This window comes from Phalacrocorax aristotelis, chromosome 11 (genome assembly GCF_949628215.1).
Source record: "Phalacrocorax aristotelis chromosome 11, bGulAri2.1, whole genome shotgun sequence".
NCBI lineage: Eukaryota > Metazoa > Chordata > Aves > Suliformes > Phalacrocoracidae > Phalacrocorax > Phalacrocorax aristotelis.
In genome coordinates, this window is record NC_134286.1 from 10,993,266 (window position 1) to 11,013,716 (window position 20,451).

Below are 20,451 nucleotides of genomic sequence, written 5' to 3' on the forward strand. Positions count from 1 at the left end.
ATTATGCTGCTTTAATATGCAAACAGCCAGATTTGGTTCTCATATCCAGTTTAAAGAAATCAAGGGAAAATGCATGTCTGCAACCTAGGGGTAGAGTTCACCACAGCTGAGAACAGAAGCATACTTTGGACGTTTAAATGACATCTTTTTGCTAATGCATCCAGCTTATTATGGTAAAAATTTCACTAACAGAAATCAGTACGTGCAGCAGATGACAGGGTTTTTGGGGCAGGTGGGGTGGGTTTTTTTTGTTGTTTTAAAGAAACCAAACAAACTCAATGAAGCCAAAACAAATCAGAGCTCTCAACTATAAAAATAATTTCCCTCCCTCCCCCAGGCCAAACAGTTTGGTCTCCAGATAAGAGTAAAAAGTCCAAATTCTCAGTCTGAATGATGCTCAGAGATCACAAGATGAAGATCACGCTATATTGGAAATCTGTTGTGACAAGTGCCCTGGGAAACCACTCAGTCTGTTCTCCACATGGTTTGACTCCCTCACCAAGAGCTGGAAGCAGAACAATCCATATTGCTGGGTGTGATGTTTTTCACTGCTCTACAGTTCAACACCTTGGAAGCTTATCTTCCCCATTGCTTACTGCTTTAGTGACCTTGGAAAACGTAGACAGAGACAGTGGAAGCAGAATACTAAAAGGGTTATTGCTTTTATTACCCTACTATTGGGAAGCTGATTAAAAGCACACATCTTTTCACAGACTACCCTGGGCACTATTAGCACTCTGAGCTCTCTTCTTAAAAAAAGGTCACCGGACAGGATATTAAACATAGCCTTAAGTATTGAGCACTCTTCACTTCCAGCACAGTTGCCCTTCTCATGGCAAATGTCATAGGGAAATGTCTGTCTCTAGTCCAGCAGTCATTTTTACTTCTTACTAAAACAAAGCAATAACAACATGTATTTTCATAATCATAGAATCATAGAATGTCCTGAGTTGGAAGGGACCCACAAGGATCATCAAGTCCAACTCCTGTCCCTGCACAGGACAGCCCCAAATTCACACCATGTCTCTGAGGGCCTTGTCCAAGTGCTGCTTGAGTATCGCCAGGCTGGTGCTGTGATGCCTCCCTGGGGAGCCTGTTCCAGGGCTCCATCACCCTCTGGGGGAAGAACCTTTTCCTAATGCCCAGCCTAACCCTCCCCTGGCACGTCTCCCTGCCATTTCCTCCGTCCTGTTGTTGGTCACCAGAGAGAAGAGATCAGCGCCTGCCCCTCCTCCTCCCCTTGGGAGGAAGCTGCAGACCATGATGAGGGCTGCCCTCAGCCTCCTCTGCTCCAGGCTGAACAAACCAAGTCACTTCAGCTGCTCCTCAAACAGTTTCCCCTCTAAACCCTTCCCCAACTTTGCATCCCTCCTCTGGACACTCTCCAGTAGCTTTATACCCTTAATGTCCTGTGGTGCCCAACCCTGCCCACAGCAGTCGAGGTGAGGCCGTCCCAGCGCGGAGCAGAGCGGGACAATCCCCTCCCTCGCCCAGCTGCGATGCAGGGCTTGATGCCCCCCAGGGCATGGTTGGCCCTCTCGGCTGCCAGGGCACACTGTTGGCTCATGTTCAACTTGCCGTTGACCAGAACCCCCGGGTCCCTCCCTGCAGAGCTGCTCCCCAGCCTCTCGTTCCCCAGCCTGTCTGTACATCCAGGCTTGCCGAGCCCCGGGGCAAGATCTGGCACTTGCCCTTGTTCAACTTCATATGGTTGGTGATTGCCCAGCTCTCTAATTTGTCTAGATCTCTCTGCGGGGCCTCCCTGCCCTTCAGAGTGTCAACAGCTCCTCCCAATTTTGTGTCATCAGCAAACTTAATTAGTTTTCCTTCCAGTCCTGCACCCAAGTAATTTATGAAGGCATTACAGAGCACTGGCCCCAAGATGGACCCCTGCGGAAACCTGCTAGTGACTGGCCACCAGCCCGATGTAACCCCGTTTTTCTGTGACCCTTTGAGCCTGACCCATCAGCCAACAAGAAAACGTTACTGGCTTGCAAAAGAATGGTGATGGGCGAATGATAGTTGCCTCAGCAGCTGCAACTTCAACTGCGGGATTTCAGCTAGATGCCTTGTGACTGTCCCTATGAGCCACTCCACCAGGCCACAGTGAAGACATGCATGAGCCGGTTCAGTCTCCTCACCACTTTCCCACTGAGTTGCAATATAAAGTCAAAATAACTGTGTGAGAACCACCGGAGACATCACTTCCTATTATCACAATGCCAAACTAAGGACATTTTACAAGGTCTGAAGATAGGACCTTTAGTATTTTCCCATGATAACAGCAAGCTGCTTTCTAATGTCATGCCTTATGTAGCTACCAGCTGCTTTGGCATAAGGTAGGATCTCTTTAATATCTCCTCCTACCACGTGGAAATGGCAAGGCATGAACCGTGATGACACTCAAGGTAAAACAGATTCTCCCAAATGCAGAGGGAGGTCAGACAGGGAGAATATGCCCCCAGATTCCCTAGCCTGTACAAATTTCCAGTTACAAAATCAGTGTATTTAAGAATAGGTTGCAGCAGTCATCTCCCTAAGCACCTAACAGTCTTATTGTGTGGTTGCACATCTCCTTTAACATAGTAGTTTTTATTTCATACCTGGTTTGGGTAGCAACACATATGCTGGAACACCAGGGCAATATGGTGTTTAATTGAGGATAACAGCAGATTGCCGAATGGACACAAACAACTCACAGCAGCTGAAGCTATTTTCTCTGATGCCATCTACCTCTACTCTTAATAGATTACTGCTTTTATGGAAGAATCACCCATAAGGTTATAGAGCACCATGAGTCAGCATCGTCACTCAGAATAAAACCAGGTGAGGGTCAGCTGTTTTCCTGCTGTCATTGGCCCGAAGAAGTGAAGGAGTCCTGCTTGCTGACAGTCGTTACACATTGGAGATATACCATCTTTCTGCAGTCATTTGAGGGCATCAGGAGAAGCTAAGACTAAACCAGGAAAAGCCTCCAGAAAGGCCTGCTAAGAAGTGAGCTGACAGAGACATCCCTCAACATACGGTGTACATACCCTCGCCTTAGCTTAAAGCACATCCTTATGCAACCTCTACTAGATGACTGTAGGTCATAATCACATATTGCAGTTAAAATTACCAATTAACCCACCCAGGAAGTGTTAAAACAAGCAGAGGAAAGTACATGTTAGGAATAATAGTTACAGCCCTGTTCATATAGGATACACTAGGGTTGCTAAGCTTAAGAAAATAGGTAGATGTCCCCTCCTGCTCATTACAGTGAGTTATGAAGCAAATTGCAGCATTTTAAATCCTTCTTATCCAAAAGCCAGATAAATTAGAATTTCTTTTCTTTTCTGCTCTTCTCTCTTCTCCTCTTTCTCTTCTCATTCTCTTTCTCTCTTTCTTCCTTTCTTTCTTCCCTCCTTTTATAGCTTGCCTCAAAAGAGCTACAAAAATATGCAAACATAGCCATCAGAGAAAGTAGGTCTCATTGACCCTCATTCAATAAAAAGAAAGAAGCCAATTAGGATGTAACTGGGCACTCCTAGAAAGGAAGACACTAAGAAGAAAATAAAGAGAGAAAAAACATGACTGTCTAAGGATGACTAGTCTCCCCAGCAGAGGCTGGGGCAAACCTTCTGCTCTTGTGAATGCGATGCATTTCATGTCCTTGCTTTCAAACTGAGGAAGCATGCTATGATCTAACCTTGGAAATTAAAAACTAAAACTATTTTGTGCCAGCTTGAAGCTTCCTGTTTTCCTTGTTAATAAGATCAAGAAATTTCCTTGCAAGAGAAAGCTTTATAATTCTGTAAACTTATGGAAGTTTGTGAAAGCCAGGATAATGGATTATCTCCTGAATTACTGCTGAAGCTTTGGGGCAGTCTAGCAGCTAAATTAGTACTTAAACTGTACATACAAGTCAGGATTCAGAAGGAACTGTTAACTCTTCTGAGACATGCAAAGCAAGCTTGCTACCAAGATCTTCAGGTTAAACACAATAGTCCTGAGTTTGGTCCCACTTACCCTAAGAACAATGGAACTGCAGCAATACAAAAACTGAGAGAGCAAGCCCAGGTAATAAAGGCTCATATCAAATGAAAAGCTGACCTTCACTTTATTGCATCTGATTTTTTTCCAAAGGAAAAATTTGCAATGCCTTTCAAAAGAAAATGTAACATGTAATCTAATCCACATGCTCTCCCAAATCAAAGGTCAATAACATTAATTGTACTTTTTTACAGTGCCCCAAAAAACCTGAATATACTGGACCTATTGAAGTGTCTAATGCCAGCTAGAATCAAGAACAGCAGCAGCCAAATTTGTATGAAAATGTCTCTCCTGGAAGTCACCAGATATTGGCTTCCTGCAATATTATCAAAATACCTATAAGGTAGAAGAAGCTTTTAATTCAATGCAGCAGTAAAGAGTTTCAATGACATTTATTTCCAGGGAAAAAAAACCTGAACAAGCAAACCTCTGCTCAGCATAAAACGCAAGTCTTTGTAATGGAGCAGAAAGACTCATCCTCTTCTTTCTTTTCAAAGAAATAAAACTCTGTAAATGCTGAGAACATTAGTAATCTGAACCCTCTTGTTGCTCTGATTGATTTGGCCTCCCTATTGGTAGGGAGCTGGAAAAAAGGAAGGGCACAAAACAAAACTGAAACTCAGTAGCCCACTTCCAGAAACTACTGCTGGTAACAGAAAAAGCACTGGTAAATGTATAGCTCGTCAGCTTTCACAGTGGACAAGCAACAGCTATTCCGCAGTCCATAAACTCTTAAAAAGACAAGAGGGAGAAACTACCCATCCACACATGGACACAAATCAAGGGAGAGTAATGAGGTCTGACTGCGTCTTCCAGGCATCATTTATTGAGGCGGGTACAAGTCAGAAGGACGTGATTTCTCCGGTAATGGGCTTATCGTACCTAGGGTCTGCTCTTTGGAAAGCAGAGCACTGCCCAGATACCCTGCAGACCTGAACCTAGACATTTCTTGATTTGAAGGCAGGGCCTGTGCTTCCTTGTTCTGCTCCACCCTAATAACACGGCTGGTTCTACATACTTGGTGATAAAAAAGAAACTGGCAAACCTGTGGGTGTTATACGGAGGAAAAGGAAAAGGCATAAACATTTCCAGCTTGATTCTGTTCCCTATAAACACTGGTTTCCTACTACCATTGCTTGGCAGAACACAGGAAACTTCATATAATGAAGCAACTAATGATGGCTCAACAATATGTGTAGCCTGAGAATAGGATGGGAACAGAGAAGGAACCTCAGATCAATCTCACAAGCTTCAGAAATGGGTTGTATAGACAAAGAAGAAATAAATATTATGTTTTGCTGAGTTTTTCCTTGCACTAATCCATACTGTTGCCTGGAAAAGAAAACTCCAAGTGTCCATTGTTTGCCCTTGGGTATAATAAACAACTCACATACCAGCTAAAAGTTTTCAGCATCACTCCACCGAAGCAAGAGGACTGGACTCATTGTTCGCAGGTTTTTGTTCCAGCTCCATATACTTCCAAAACTGTGATGCTGCAAGAAGTTTCTGCACCCAATTTTCATACAGCTATTCCTTCAGCTGCAATTGCTTTAGAAAAGTCCAAGCCTATATATATATATTTTTTACCTTTATTTTCTCTTTTAGGATAGAACTAAGGAGCACTAACTAGAAGTGATCAGAAGACACTACAGCTTGCACATATTAGCCAGGCCTATCTATGGCCTTGGAACTTCATTTTAACTCTTGGGTGTTTGAAAGGTGAGCCTCAGACTGTTGCTGCATGGTTCAGTCTGTACAGAAAGTAATCACACAACAAAGAATAAATTGCAGAGAGATATGGATGGAGTTTTAACATTTACAAAAGAAAAGCTGGCCTAAATTTTTTTAGCCACCATGTTCTAAGAAAATTTGCTGCAAATAATTAGAGTGATGTTACTGCCCTGCATAGTTCAGACTAGGTGCACAACCTGCTTAGACTTGGCTTCAGAGAACACCAAGAGTGGGACATGGGCTGTTTTATGATAAGCATGTTTTGAATTCAAGGAAATTGACTTTTTTCCCCCCCAAATAATGATCCTACATCTGTATTTGAATCCATAAATGGTTTCTGAAAGAATAAGATGTTGATTAAGTCATCAAACAAAACGGTCTCTGGCACTGGTAGCAGCAAGGCAGCAGCTGTTTCTAAGAGCAATTGTACGTCCAGTGAAAAATCTGGCAAGCTTCAAGTTAACATTTAGCTACCTGACCAGGCTATCTTTTTCAGTAGCAAGAAATGTGAAGTCAGCATTAATTTTTCTATCAAAAGTGCAGAGAAGGAAAGGAATTTCTGCCTTTCAATCCATTATTTAATACACTCGATGCAACCCTTATGTTCACAATCTGTAACTACACTGAGAAACGTAAGTGATCCAAAACCTCCAAGGACCTTAATCATTACAGAACATGCAGGAGGAACTTGCTGACAACAGCAGCAGTAATTTAAATATGCTGGCACTTTCAGAGACCAATATCTCTGTATAAAATCCAGCTGGAGGTGGCTTCCCTTCCTCTTGGTCTTGGAAGACTGATGTCAGGACATCCTAACCTACATCCACTGGGTGATTAACAGGGCAGTTGGTAAATCCTGCAGATGATCGCACGGAGCACACTAGTAGGTTAAGGGGGCTTTTCCTACCAGGGTTTTAGTCTGTAATATTTCAAAACACTTTTCTGGATTTTAAGGGACAAGGGTAGTACGTTAAAAACCAAGAGGCTTAAATACAAGACTATGAAAAGGACATAAACCATCTTTGCTGTATTGTTTTAGATTAAGTCTCCAGGAGCTTTTATGAAGATAGTGAAAATCTTCTAGATAAACCTTTAGGGCTCATCAATTGAAAATTATTTTCCTTCTGCTCCCTCATCACTAATACTGCTCAAAAAAATGCTGAAAACAATTGCCAGCAGTGTAATCCAGCCTGTGAAAGGCACCAGAAAGGCTTCTATGCCTACAGGTAACAGCATAGCTCCTCAAGGCACATCACTTCTGCTCCTTGTTGTGTTTTTCTGTGTTTTTAATTTAAATAGACAATAACCTTCATCGTATGAAACCAAGGTGGTAAAATATTAGATTTGTTACATGTGCTAGGCCTGGACTGCTTCACTGTCCACTACAGCAAAAAGTGGTGCCTTGAGATTCCCCACAGTTTGAAACTGGAGAACGCATGTTACTTGCCTCCCTGCTCCGAGCTTCAAGGGAAGCTTTGCCCCACGTCATTTTTCCACACAGCAGCCCACAGCAACCAAGTCAGGCAAGCAACGCCCTGCAGAAGTTTGTCCTAAAGAACACGTAACTGTTGCTGGACAGCAGCAAACATCGCACCAGCACAGCTACAGGAACTCGATCCCTACCCTAATACTTATCCTTTCAAAATACTACAAACAGCGAATAATCAAATGAAAAGCAAAGCTAAAACCACGCAGGTAAAACCTTGGGATTAACACTGCACCTGTAGACCAGCCTACCTTTCACTTTGCTTTTATGCAGTCTTTCACCCCAGATTTTATGTTTGCCAGTAAACTTTTCAAAACAGAAAAGTTCTTGTTTGTGCAATATCCAGCACCGTGGGACCTCGTTGTTTGGAAGGTTCAGAAACTGCACTGTTAAATGTGTGGTCAAGAACACAAATAAGTATTTTCTCATTTGCAATAAGAATGAGGAAAAAATAAGATGAGTACCTGAAGTTTGAGATTAGATACAAATTCTAAGAGCTGCTATACTTATCTAACTAGCAGAATGCACAGAAACACTGATCCACTGATATGGATGAGAGAACGAGAACTTCTGCGTTTGGGTGCAATTACCTGGAATCAGCACATCTGGAGGGCAGGGTAGGAGACCAGTGCCATGCCAGAGGCACTGGTGTGTTCCCAGAGACACCCGCAACCCGGTGTCCGCTGCTGATCGCAGGGGCTGGCAGGCAGGGGGTGCAGGCAAACAAACACTTATCTGGCCCTTTCTTCCCCTTCATACAAGAGAGCAGAGACCTGGGTCCTTCCCTGCTCGAGGGAGGACATACAGAGCTGTGAAGGCAACGCTTGCTGCCCCACCAGCAACGGGCAGCACATACCCATTGCAGCAGCAATGTCTTTCTCACTTCCCAATGGTTTTAGCTGCATTGGCCTGCAGGGAAATGCTCAGAAAAATGTCTCTGCTCAATGTCCAGCTCTGCAGCGTCAATCTCAAATTACAAAGCATTTCTAATGCAGGATCATGGAAGAAGACTCAAAACCAGCTCAGTCCTGTAGTTGCAGGGAAGAAGAAATGCTGGCAGTAATGGAAAGGCATCATCAGTATTATTGTGATAAAATGTGCATAATTACTACAGTGGCAATTTTTCCAAATGGTTTGGCTTAGAGACAGGTCTCTTGCACTGATTACTAAATTATTTTCTTCGCAAAGGTCTAAGTGGTTCTGTTTTCCAGATGAATAGCCTGAAGCCACTTGGTTCAGAGCTTTAGTCCCCTGAGATTCACCTTGGACAGTAAAGAAATGAGGCAGATGAATACTAAACTATTCTGTGTATGAACCCAGCAGTGGTTTGGCTGATGAGAACACTTTAGGTAAAGTACCTTCCAATTTAAAATAAAGACAGAGATGAACTGGGGCTAGTTAAAAGCTACAAGAAGTCAGAAGCAGTATTTGCTAACAAAGCATTCTAAACCAAGTAAACCTTCCTAAAGAGAATCTTGGGTTCACCTCATCTCACCTCACCTGGGAAAGCTGCCTTGCCAGGCGAAATAAGGGCAGTGGGTTGGCATCGGCACTTTCCCAATCCAGCCAACACAGCCAAACTTCTGGGCTGCACTTACCCCTTCATCTGCCTCTAAGAAGCAGCATTTTTTTTAAATCCGATCATACAGTAATACATTTGCCCAGCATATACTGACCAACACTTACTTTCTTCTTGAAAGAGAGCACCTGTGCTCAGGGAGGGAAGCTCTTTGCGGCTGCCTGCACATCTGGTGTGTGGTGACACAGCACTGCAGGGACTGACGCAGGGAGAGGCTGTCAGGGAGCAGGGCGAGTATCTCACTCTTGAATGGTACCACCCAGACGCAGGTTTCCACCAGCCTTCGCTAACACAGAAAGTTCCCAGGCAGCACAGCAGGAAACAGCAAAGCTTGGCCCCTCTGGTAGCTGCTCCGAAGGGGACTTGAGGCCAGTGTATGGTGATGAGCTAGGCAAGTTTTTTGTGATTCAGGGTCTTGCTAGCATGCCTTCAGTGGGCTCTTTTCGAAGCACTCTGCACTTGTGGATGGCACCGAGCTGAACTGTTCACCAGGGAGGAGACTCAGATATGCCAGGGAGACCTTTGGGGGAGGAGAAAGAGAGGGAGAGAGAGGGAGGAATGAAGAACAATATTCATCCTTGAAATTTGAATCTGTCTGTGGCTTCCACACAGTACATTTCAAACATTCCCATTAGATAAATTCCTATTAATTGGACGACTTGGTCAGCTGTGGCTTACTCAGAATTTGTTGTGGTTTTAGTATTTTATCATCAAACACAATTCTGGGTAATTCAAACCTCACAACGCCAAGCAAAAATTGCCCACAATTAACAGCTTCAAATATGAGCAGCTTTTGTCACACAAACACCAGCAAGAGTTCACTGCACTCTCCACTCCAGTTCACTTGCTTATCTAATCTGTTTTACAACTGAATTTCTTCTCTGGGTTCAACTGATGAAACCTCAGGCTTGTTTGAATTGCTCCTCTGCAAACGCAACAAACCAGCTCCAGCCAAGAAGATTTAATCTATCACCAAAGTTTTTCAGCAATCAGGCCCCTAAGCACTAACTTTGGTAATTAAAGCAGTGTATCTGACAAATTAGCAGAAGGGAAGATAATGGGATATTTCTGTGCAACAGGGAGAATTTCTACCTTCTGCAGTCACCGGTGGACTATCAAAGCCAGTACAGCACGACATATGATGTTGCAGCATCCCGGGGCTAGAAAAGTAAGTAATCTGAGTCACCCACAAACAAAAACAAATTCAAAAGGTCATAAAAAGCTACTAAACCTCACCAAATTAGTCAAATACATTAATTAATTAAAACTTCTACAAAACGGCTGAGTTGGATTTTGCTGTAGCAGTACCACATGGCTTTGATAACTGCCCTTCAGTAATCCAACCAAACCTTGGTATGTTTCCATCTATCTCTGTTTATTCTCCCTGGGTTTGTTTGCAGCATCATCAGACACCAGTCTGAAACATCAGAAAGAAATAAAAAACAGGATGGAGGGATTCAAGAAAAATAAATTCTAGTATCTAGCTTTCATCCTGTTCTTTTCACTCATGAATCTCAAACTCATTTATCCAAGACAGTAAATAGCATCCTTTTGCAAGCGTGAATTGTAACCATGAGGCACTACATGTATCATGGAACACAGCATGGCTGGCAAGGGATCCAGCATGGGAGCCCACGCCAGGGGAGAGCATGATAGTTTGAGGAACCGAACAGCCCTGGCTCCAAAACATCACTGCTGCACAGCCTAAGAAAATAAAGGACAAAACTCAACAGTGCACCCTATACACTCACACGGACCCCAGATTATTGAAGCAGCACCAGCCAAGGCTCATTCTGCTAGAGGCTGCACAGGCATCCAAGAAAGATGGAAATCTCTGCCCAAGAGTTTCCTGTGGACATCTAATACAATGCAGAAATGCTAAACAAGTGGGAAGGAGAAGGAGAAGCAGCAGCAGTACAAGGAAGGCTGCTAGCAGATGCATGCTGGTTGCAGCACACAGTGTCTATGCCACCAAATCAGCCCCAAAGCAGGACTGGTACAGAAACAAAAGCACAGTGGAGGCACTGACATCTGTAAGCATGGAAAACAGGGGACAGTTACTGAACGTAACTGATCTCGCTAAACCACAGACCTATTGTCATATCGATACCCCAAGAACCAACTCATCCATACTCTTGGAAGAGTGGAGAAAGCCAAGCGTGAGGCACAGGAGACTTGCACAATGTGTTCTTGTACAAGAGGATCCTGTGGCGGAACAGCCATTGCATGTTCCTGGCTCTGTATCACTGTCTGTTTCTAAGTACCACAAAACCTCTGTCTTGAAAAAGTCCTTTTTCCAACAAAAGTGACTCTGAACTGTCAACTCGCCTTTACTAGGCCACCCTACAAATACGACGTAGTTTATACTGCATACAGATCACAAATCCCAGTGAAGGCTTTGCTGTGTTAATTCTCTGAGGTCAAAGGCACTCACCTTGGTGGACATTTCAGTATGTGATAGCTACCAAGATCAGTCTGTGAACAGAGAAGAGACTGCAGCTGCTGCTTTGAGGCTAAGACAAGTGACAAGCCCCCAGCCTTAAGCATCAACATTGCACAATGCCTCTTCTTGTATCTTTTATAAAATGACCTTTCAGGAATGCAATTTCCAAAGTGACTATTCTTGCTGGTGACACACAGCTAAGGGAAGCAGAGAATTTACAGTGATTAGTCAGAGTTATGGACTAACAAGGCAGATGATGCAGTGAAGCAAGGAGCGAGATGTCATGAGGCCAAGGAAAAATTAAACATATGCTATATTCCAGCCGAAACAGCAGCGTACAAATAGATGGGAAATACAGTCTAAAACAATTCACACAATGTTTAGTAGCATTATAAAGGAAAACCAGCAAGGTCTTGCAGCTCTTACAGACTTCATAATACAGAATAAAAACCAATGGAAGACCATAAGGCAAGTTAAGAGGTACTGTTGAAACACCTGTATGAAAGGCACAAGGAGCCTTTCAATCTCAGGAGCTCTTGTTGCCACTTTTCAAAATGTGACACTGCCAAACAGCTTTCCAGAAGGTTCAAACCCAATCCTGAATTATTTCATAGTTATCAGGTTATTTGAGCTACATTAACATTTTTGCAAAATGAGACTTACAGTTACATTAAATCATCCTAAAGCCTGTAGGACCTGATCACCTTTAGGTATGCAACAGATAAATGCAACAGGGAAGGTGTCTCCCAAAATGAAAAGGTGTAGCAGGGAATTAAACTGGTTTTGAGGAAAAGAGGAGTGGGAAGCCAAGAGTTTGAACGTGTCCCTGAAAAAGCCTTGGCGGTCTGTTACTCATGGCTGAACCATATTGGAGAAAATGCTGTGTCAGAGGATATACTGGATTACCAAAACAATATTGCTGGGGAATATTGTGATAGATTTTAATGCAAAGAAATTCTTTGCAGATAAGAACATCATCCTTAAGATTGTAAAAATGTTCTTTATACAGGCTTATACTTCTACTCTGAAAACATTTACATACATGCTTAACTTTATATGTATTAACTAATTAAAATCTACTGGGATAATCGTATGCTTCAATTTAACATGTTAAGCATTATAAAAATCAAGTCTATTAACATGTTGATATGTTTTAATCTCTCTTTAGTTCACTATGTATTTTTTGCAGTTTTATTCAGCATAACAGGAAGAACTGAAACTCCCAGAAAGTGAAGAGTCAATGCAAGATTTTAAAATACTCTCAGAAGTAACAAAATTTTTCTAAACTATCCCTTTTACTTGAGAGCACTCATTTTTAAAGGCCCTCTGTACATACATTATCATCAAATATTTCATCAAACACAGCAACTTATTAGCTCTGTTCCTGACTAGTTTCTTAATTGGGCTCAGAAGTGAAATTATCATTCAGATGTTAGTAGTTTTGCCGTTTAACGCCTGATCTATTTTGAAAGCTTAAACAAATTCTATAAATATTTAAATTAAATATAATCAGCATTTGCTTAGTGATTTTAATTAAGAAGTAAGTTGCTGTTCCCCTGAAATGTGTAAATGTTTGAAGTCAGTGCAGTAGCAGGATAATGTCGGGCATTTAAGATTCTTTACCATTATTAATACATTGATTACATTGATGCAGGCTGAGTTTAGCGCTGTAGTTGAGCTGCTACACAGCTACTTGGAATAATCTTTTAAAGAAACTGAAAAACTACAAAAAAATTTGAAAACTTAATTTTAAACTGCTTTGACTGAGACACAGAACAGGGTTTTACTCAGTTTTTTTCCATTTTTATTTCTACTTGAAGCCCAGTTTCTCCAGACCTTCTTTCCACAGGCAAAAGACTGAGCTTATGACTTAATGTCCACTGGATTTCTTCTGGGTCTGATGAAGGAGCCTCAGATATTTATATGGCTTTTGAAAGAAAGGACACCTATGCTGACTTCACATTATTCTTTTAAAACAAGCGTGTTACAATCCTGTTTAAGACAAATATGTATTCCTTGCATGAGGGTACAATATCTGAATCCTACCCATGGACTCCCCCTTGGTACTTAGTAAATCCAAGAAGGACCAAAGGGTCACCCATCCACCTCAGAGCATGTCCCCATCACATCAAACCCACACTGAGGATGACCATTTCAGAGCATTCTCCTCAAGCTATGTGTGCATGACTGAGGCAGAAATGCACATGGTTCCTGAGCCGAGCTTCCCCGGAGGGCACTGCAAGCTACAGGCTGTGTGTAGGAAGCACAACCTGTTGAGATGTGCGACGACGCCGGCACGCAGCTGTCCACACTGCAAAAGCTGACCCTGCAGAGTGGCACAGTCAAACAGATGCACCCTGGGCAACTCCAGTTCTCCTGCCACAGGAGAACCGGATGCCATGTTTGATCTCAGCAGGGCCTGTGCGGGTGCCAGAGCAGGGGCACAGGCTGCCCAGGGAGGCTGTGGGGTCCCTTCCCTGGAGACATTCACACCCCGCCTGGACGCGGTCCTGTGCCCCCTGCTCTGGGTGTGCCTGCTCAAGTAAGGGGGTTGGACGAGATGATCTCCAGAGGTCCCTTCCAACCCCCACCATTCTGTGATTCTGTGGTATGAGAAAACGGGCATTACTGGATATGGCAAAAACACAGGCCTGCTTCCCCTGCATGAAGGAAAGGTCTTATATCTGGCATTTCCAACCCTACCATAACACAGCAGGGGGAAAGGCTGACCATCACAAACATGGCTGAGAAGGAAAAAAAATACATAAAAGATGCAAGACACAGGATAGCAACAAATTCGATGCCTCAAGTCCAGGACTGAGAACAAAACCATTACAGACATTTAATTAGAAAACTAGCAATTAAAGTAGACTTCAGTTGTTCAATGATAGTCTGTCAGTGAACTAATGTAATTAACTGTTGGACAGAAATGGGGAAATAGAGTGGTTGCAGATCTTGGAAAGACGTAACTAGAGAAGAACGAACTGCAAAGGTTACAAATCTCAGATTCAACTGCAAGTCTTTTTCTCTCTTAGCCAACAAACAATTAAAAATGTTTCAGAAATGTTTTAGAAAAAACAACACACCACAAAAACCCAACCCAACACCCCACAACAGATTAACCCCCACGCACACATTCAGAAGAGGGCAGAAGATTAACTCTCATTTTGATCTTTTGATGAGAAAGTCCACAATTTCGGCACAGAACTGCATCTTCTCCAACGGACTCTAAGCAACTCAGAGTAGCACAGACCAAGAGATCATTTTCAACCTGCCATCTATTTGACTTCAATCTGTTACACTGATTCAACTGGTGACATCCGAAGTCCTAAGATATGAGCACATCACTGTTTCCTCATTAAAAAGTCAGCATGGGCAATTTTGGATATGTAGATTTTTATATCTTAGGAAGAAAATCGAATAGAGCAGAGCAAAGAGTGAATAATTAAGCTTTTTCACAGCCAGAAAAAGCAGGCAATAACGTTCTCCACCGCACTTGAATTTTCATCCCATGGAACTTGGCCCTGGGCTGAAATTAAACCGGGTGCAAAGTGGCAGGTTCTCTGCCACCAAGGCAGGGTACAGAAAACACTTTAATGTTCTGCATGGCTTCAGCTTTGCCCTCCGCCATTTTCCTTTTTACTGCAGTCCTTTGCACAGAGGACGAGACAGATGCAAGCACCGCCTTTCGCTCTGTCCCTCACACTTCTTCTCTGACATTGTCTCCAGTTAGTATCCCTGTTATCCAGTATATCACTTGTAATAATTCTAGTGCAGTCAACCAGTTCCTCCACGAATGAGAGTAAGGTTAATGATGCTTCCTGTTACTATATGCTTTGCATAAGAAAGGGAATGGATTTCTTTAAATAAGAGGGGACAACATTCCTTTCCTGAAATGCGTTAGTGCAGAAGACATCCCTTCTTCACCAGTGAGGTTCAACTGGACTGCCCACATTTTACCAGGTCAGGAGTAGCTTTCTGCCCCTGAGACACAAGTACCCTGTGGCCAGCAGAGAAGTGGCCGAAGTGTCTTTAGGTCCTTTTCTGTAACAGAGCAAAAAATTGTCCCTTGAAAAGATGTAGCCAAATCCACCAGTGACACAGCTATTTGCATTGGTGCGCTGCCAGGGTTGTTTTCTCCCACTCCTAGACCAGACACTCGGCCCAACACCTCGACCCATGAACCACACACCACCCCCAGCCCTGGGATCAGGTGGGTGGAGGGAAGGGGAGCTGCTGCTCTGGAGTCAGGAAGGGTGAGGGTGGCATCAGCTGCCCCCTTCACCTCCAAAGTAATGCATGCTAAACCCCGCTTGGGCATTTAAAGAGCAGAAAACATCAGAGGGAACACTATGCAAAGCAGAAGTTTGACCTAGGAGCCACTGACTGCAGCCAGAACATTTTCATTGGAGTAACTGATGTTAACTCTATTCTATAATCCTAGTTACCTGTTAATTTTCCCCCAAATAAAAAGACTGATTCTGATTGCCTGGTAACAGTTACCACTGGTTGTGTCATTACAGTAACTTCCTTTTTTTTTAATGCTAATAGTACACCATGGTTAGCAATCATGCTTTTTCCTAATTTTTACATTTCTTATTTATTAGGTGACTAATTTTACCTGCAATTTGTGTCAAACTGCTTTTGAATCAAAGCTGGAATTCAATTAACAATACAGAAAAAAAAGTATTTCAATAGGTGCAGTGGCTACAAAAGAAAACATCAAACATGATTTGCACTTAAATGATTTGCACTCATATGAAGAAAATTATCTCCATAATTAGTGACTTGAGCCAATTGTTGCTGATCATAATACGATCAAAGGTCTAGAAGAGATGATAGCTACTCTTCTGAACTGAAACGGTTTACAATTAAGCATAATTTCATGTGTTTAGCCAGAGAATTCCCTGGGTGGTAGCTTTCTTTACATGTTATTATGGAATGTCTAATGCTTAAATATTGGTTTTATGTAAATATAAGATATTATGATGGGTTTAAAACTTAATACAGAAATCATGAGATGTCATTTTAATTCTGAAAGGGATTATTTCAAATGTTTTGATTTCAAATAGAAATACCATGTTTAAGTTAAAAATAAAAAAAAAATAAATTAAAACAAAGAAACAAACAAACAAAAACCAAATACAAAAAGAACCCACAACATTTCATGGCCCCTGGAGGTGGAACTGATCTGAAGAATCCTATCAACAAGAATGAGCACAAGGCAGATCCAAAACCTTAATCCTCAATGGCATCAAAGACAGGGCAGGAAATGTAATGCAGCGCCCCACACAACCAATTCACAGGAGCAAAGGGGTCTTATCTAAAATAGGAGACGGTGCCTGGGCTGAGCAGGATGTCAGGCACATCTCAGCTCACCATCAGGCTCAAACACCCCCTCCTTCAGTCTCTGTTTCTCACTGCATCCCACTGACCTGCTTGCCAAAGTGGGACAACTCTCCACATGCTGCTTGCCCTGGCAATTTTGCCATGTCAGTTTTGCTCAGCATCACAAACATGACCCAAAGTGGTCTCAGGAGGGTCCAGATGCTCAGCAAGGCTCATCCCCACATACCAGGATCTCTAGCTGGCAGTGAAGCCTGTAGGCCGGCAGATGCAGGGCAGCCCAGGAGAATGGCTCCTCACAGCCCCCTCCAGCGAAGCACTCTCCCTGCTCAGGTCTGAGCACGCAAACCATCCCGCAAACCCACCAGCGGGCTCGCCCACGTGCCCAGCTGAACCCAAGCCCTCTGACAAAGACACTTTGTGAGTTCAGCTCCCCAGTGCTATGGCCATGGTGCAGGCAGCTGCAGTCCTGCAAGGTCTGGCTTAAGCTTTGAGCTTTAGTTCAAACAGGAATTAATTCAGGGAAGCCCTTAAAGATCCCTCTTGGCTTTAGGATCTCTTAAAGCAAGTGAAAATCACTAGCGTTTTGTCTTGGCACCAGGCTTTATACTTACTTTGTGTTACCATGAACGACTGCCAAAAAGGAAGAGAGAAGAACTCAGGTCCATTAGCCATACATTATTTTTTCATGATCTTCCCAGAAGTCATTGCCCACACTGTTCTGATACATCTTTGCAGTCCTCATCCAAGTTGCTGAAAGCCCTCATTGCAGCCCTGGGATATCTACAGTTTTTAATCCTGGGTGACAGCAGTACAGACAGCAAAAAGAGAGTCAAACCTCCAAACAGTATCACTGAGAAGGACAAATTCCATGTCAGCTTGCTCTTTTCTTCACAGAATGACATGCACTGTCCAAGCTGCAGACATTATAAAAGGTACCGATCCTGAATGTATGCAAAATTAAGGAAGTGGCATTTCTATCAGCAGGAAACATTTGGGTCAAATTTAAGACAACTGTTTAGGAATTATCAAGCGTACTTACCCCAAGAGTTCATAGACACAAGTCTAATTTTGTCACCATCTAACAGTTACCAAGCCATTTCTACTAAAATGAGTGCACTTATTTCTGTCCCTTCAGGTGGGACTCACCAAAATAATTGGCCGAGTGCTCACAGAGGGGTGAAGAAACATACCCCAGGACCTCCGTTACAGGCACTGCCTTTGCAAAATGCTTATTTAATGTTTAAAGACTATAAGGCTACACATTGCACTGTTAGCTTTAAGACCTAGCCTACCTAAGACAGAAATGCAGCTTGTATCATTTAGTTATTAGGCTTTCAAGATAGTCTCAGAGAAAGTTCTTTAAGAACACTAAGCATTAACAACTAATAATATCTGAGTCACAGGTGGTTTGGTTTTAGACATTAAGGGGTTCTCTGTGGATTTTCCTATTTATTAGTCTTGGTTTTTTTTCAGATTAGAACATTATTTTTATAATTACAGTTGTGAAATATATATCTTATGAGGGTCTTTCCCCTTAATGTATAACTCCAAAGTGATTTACATTAAAAATTAGGAAGTCTTAGAACTTGAGTTTCCTCTGTGAAATACTGTTACTGCAAGGTGGGTACCAATGAATAATATTTAAAACTCATGGGAATATGTTTCTTGCGGGACAGCCAAAACGCCGCAGTCCGTAATGACCCGTGCCACAGGATTAAGAACTGAACAGCTGCAACTTCCAGCAAAGTTTTGAACATCACCAATTTGGGAATTAAAAACCCTCCTAAACTCATTATGGCCAAGACTTACAGTGAGAACACGATGTGCACCTCCTTCCCTGAAATGTGCCTTCCATATGATTTGCTTGTATAAAACTCTGCTTACTATGTTTTAGGATTCCTGAAATCCTTTCACATGAATTGCATGTAAATGCAATAAATGCAATAAAGAAGCGTCACAGAAGTCCTTTACCTTTCCAAGTCATTTTCTAATGAATTATTTTGCTGGCACATAGTATCTGGTCCATGCACGGGCCACTCGTGCAGTGTTTGAACAGCCACGATCCAGCACTTTGAAAAGCCATCACCCCAGTCCCCACGCCTGCATTCAGACCACAATACGATGTTTATTTAAAGGTTTTGCACAATTTCAGAAGGCTGCACAACATTGCACAGATAAGCCATACTACAGAGGAAACAGAGCCAGGGAAAGGGCAGGCACTGGGGAAAAGGACTGGCTCCACACGACATCTACCATGGCATAACAAACACTGCATGCTTGGCAGGTTCACTGACGCACAAAAGGAATTAAGAGCAGCCTTAAGAGCCATAGGACATGGGAGCTGCCTAATGCTTGAATTTTATGTCTGGATTTACTGATGTTGTAAATGTCCACATCCTTATGAGTCTTACAAAAGCCATATTCTGTAATCAAACAACTAAGTGGAAATGTCAATTTTCATAATACTGGGAGCAGGGGGAGGAGGTTATTCCCCATGGCTGAGAACCAACAACAGAAAATAATATGATCCTAAAATGAATCAAACTTACAGAAGTAGTTAAAAGAACCATTAAAAATCCCTCAGTGTAAAGGTGCTGAGTCATGGTTTTTTGAGCGCTTGCCAAGACTGCACTGCTCAGAAAACAGATGAACTCTTTAAAAAAGTCCTTTCATAACTCTTCTGAAACTAATTTTTCTTTCAATTCACTTGCTAAAATTCCCACTATGGACAATTAAGAATCACACACCCAATGCTACACTGCGTTATGACGAAGCTGGTCCTACCTAATGCCCGGTCAGAATCCCTAATGGACATAAATTATTATACAAGGAGATGAATTAAACACGAAGATTATTTATTTCCCTAATACATTTTAAATATGTATTTACTTGTACATGATGAAATTTTTATTGTTTTTGCTTGGGAGATAAAAGGGACAGGATGCCTACTGTTAAAATTAATTTTCTAAATGGACTTTAATGAACCTTGTCAAACCTCTTGACGCAGCTTTCTCACTTTTAAAGATCATTCAGTCCCTAGCTAAGGAATGAGCTTACATTAAGATTTAAAGGACTCCCTTTTAGTGGTGGGGCCGTGCGCTGAATCTTAACTTCAACCAGAGGCAAAATATTTTTGTTTTCAAAATTAAGAAGAATCAACATATTAGCCAAATGGAATTACTTTACATTATTTTAGATAATGTAAATAATTTATTTACATTATTTCATTTCTGAGGGAGAGCACTTAGGGAGAAGAAAAAAAACAAGCAACCAAAACACTGCCAGTTGTTGGCAGATTTAAAGCAAATTCTACATTCCAGAAGTATTTTTTCCCTAAAGTTTCCCCTTGAAAAAGATTGTCTTTGTTTTTCAAAAAGAGATCCATTTTGACTGGTCTACTGTGGCCAAGGTCATGACAAATGCGTTAAAACTGGAGGGCATTTATGCTATTCACACTGCCAGGAAAGCTGTTACCAGATTTTATATTTTTTTAATGCAAACTACTATAGCAAAAAAATATTTTGTGTGATTCAAGTCAAAAAGAGTTTCAGACTTCACTAAAAGTTTGCATATGCCAATGTCAGCGAAGGTAAAGAGGAGAGTGTGGATGTGCTCCTCTCTCATCTCTGCTCTTCTTGGTTCAGTCTCCAGGCTGCAATGGGTCCCGAAGCACCGCAGCGGGGCTCCTGTAATAGCCCCAAATGTTCTTTACAATAAGGCAGACATAGCTTCCTAGTTTCATGGGCCTTTTGGAAACGTTTTCTTCCTCTTAATGTCAACCTTTTCCTGTTATATATGCCTTTTCCTTTTGCCTCAAGGAGGCTTTTAGAG

At 42.3% G+C, this 20,451-nt stretch overlaps 1 long non-coding RNA gene across 1 annotated transcript in view; it reads right to left on the bottom strand.

Moving 5' to 3' along the window:
• Window positions 1-9,112: 9,112 nt before the first annotated feature.
• LOC142063311 (uncharacterized) overlaps window positions 9,113-20,451 on the bottom strand; it is a 93,113-nt gene continuing 81,774 nt past the window's right edge. Inside the window, exon 3 of the long non-coding RNA XR_012662736.1 lies at window positions 9,113-9,348. This is a non-coding gene — a long non-coding RNA (uncharacterized LOC142063311). The remainder of the gene's footprint in view (window positions 9,349-20,451) is intronic.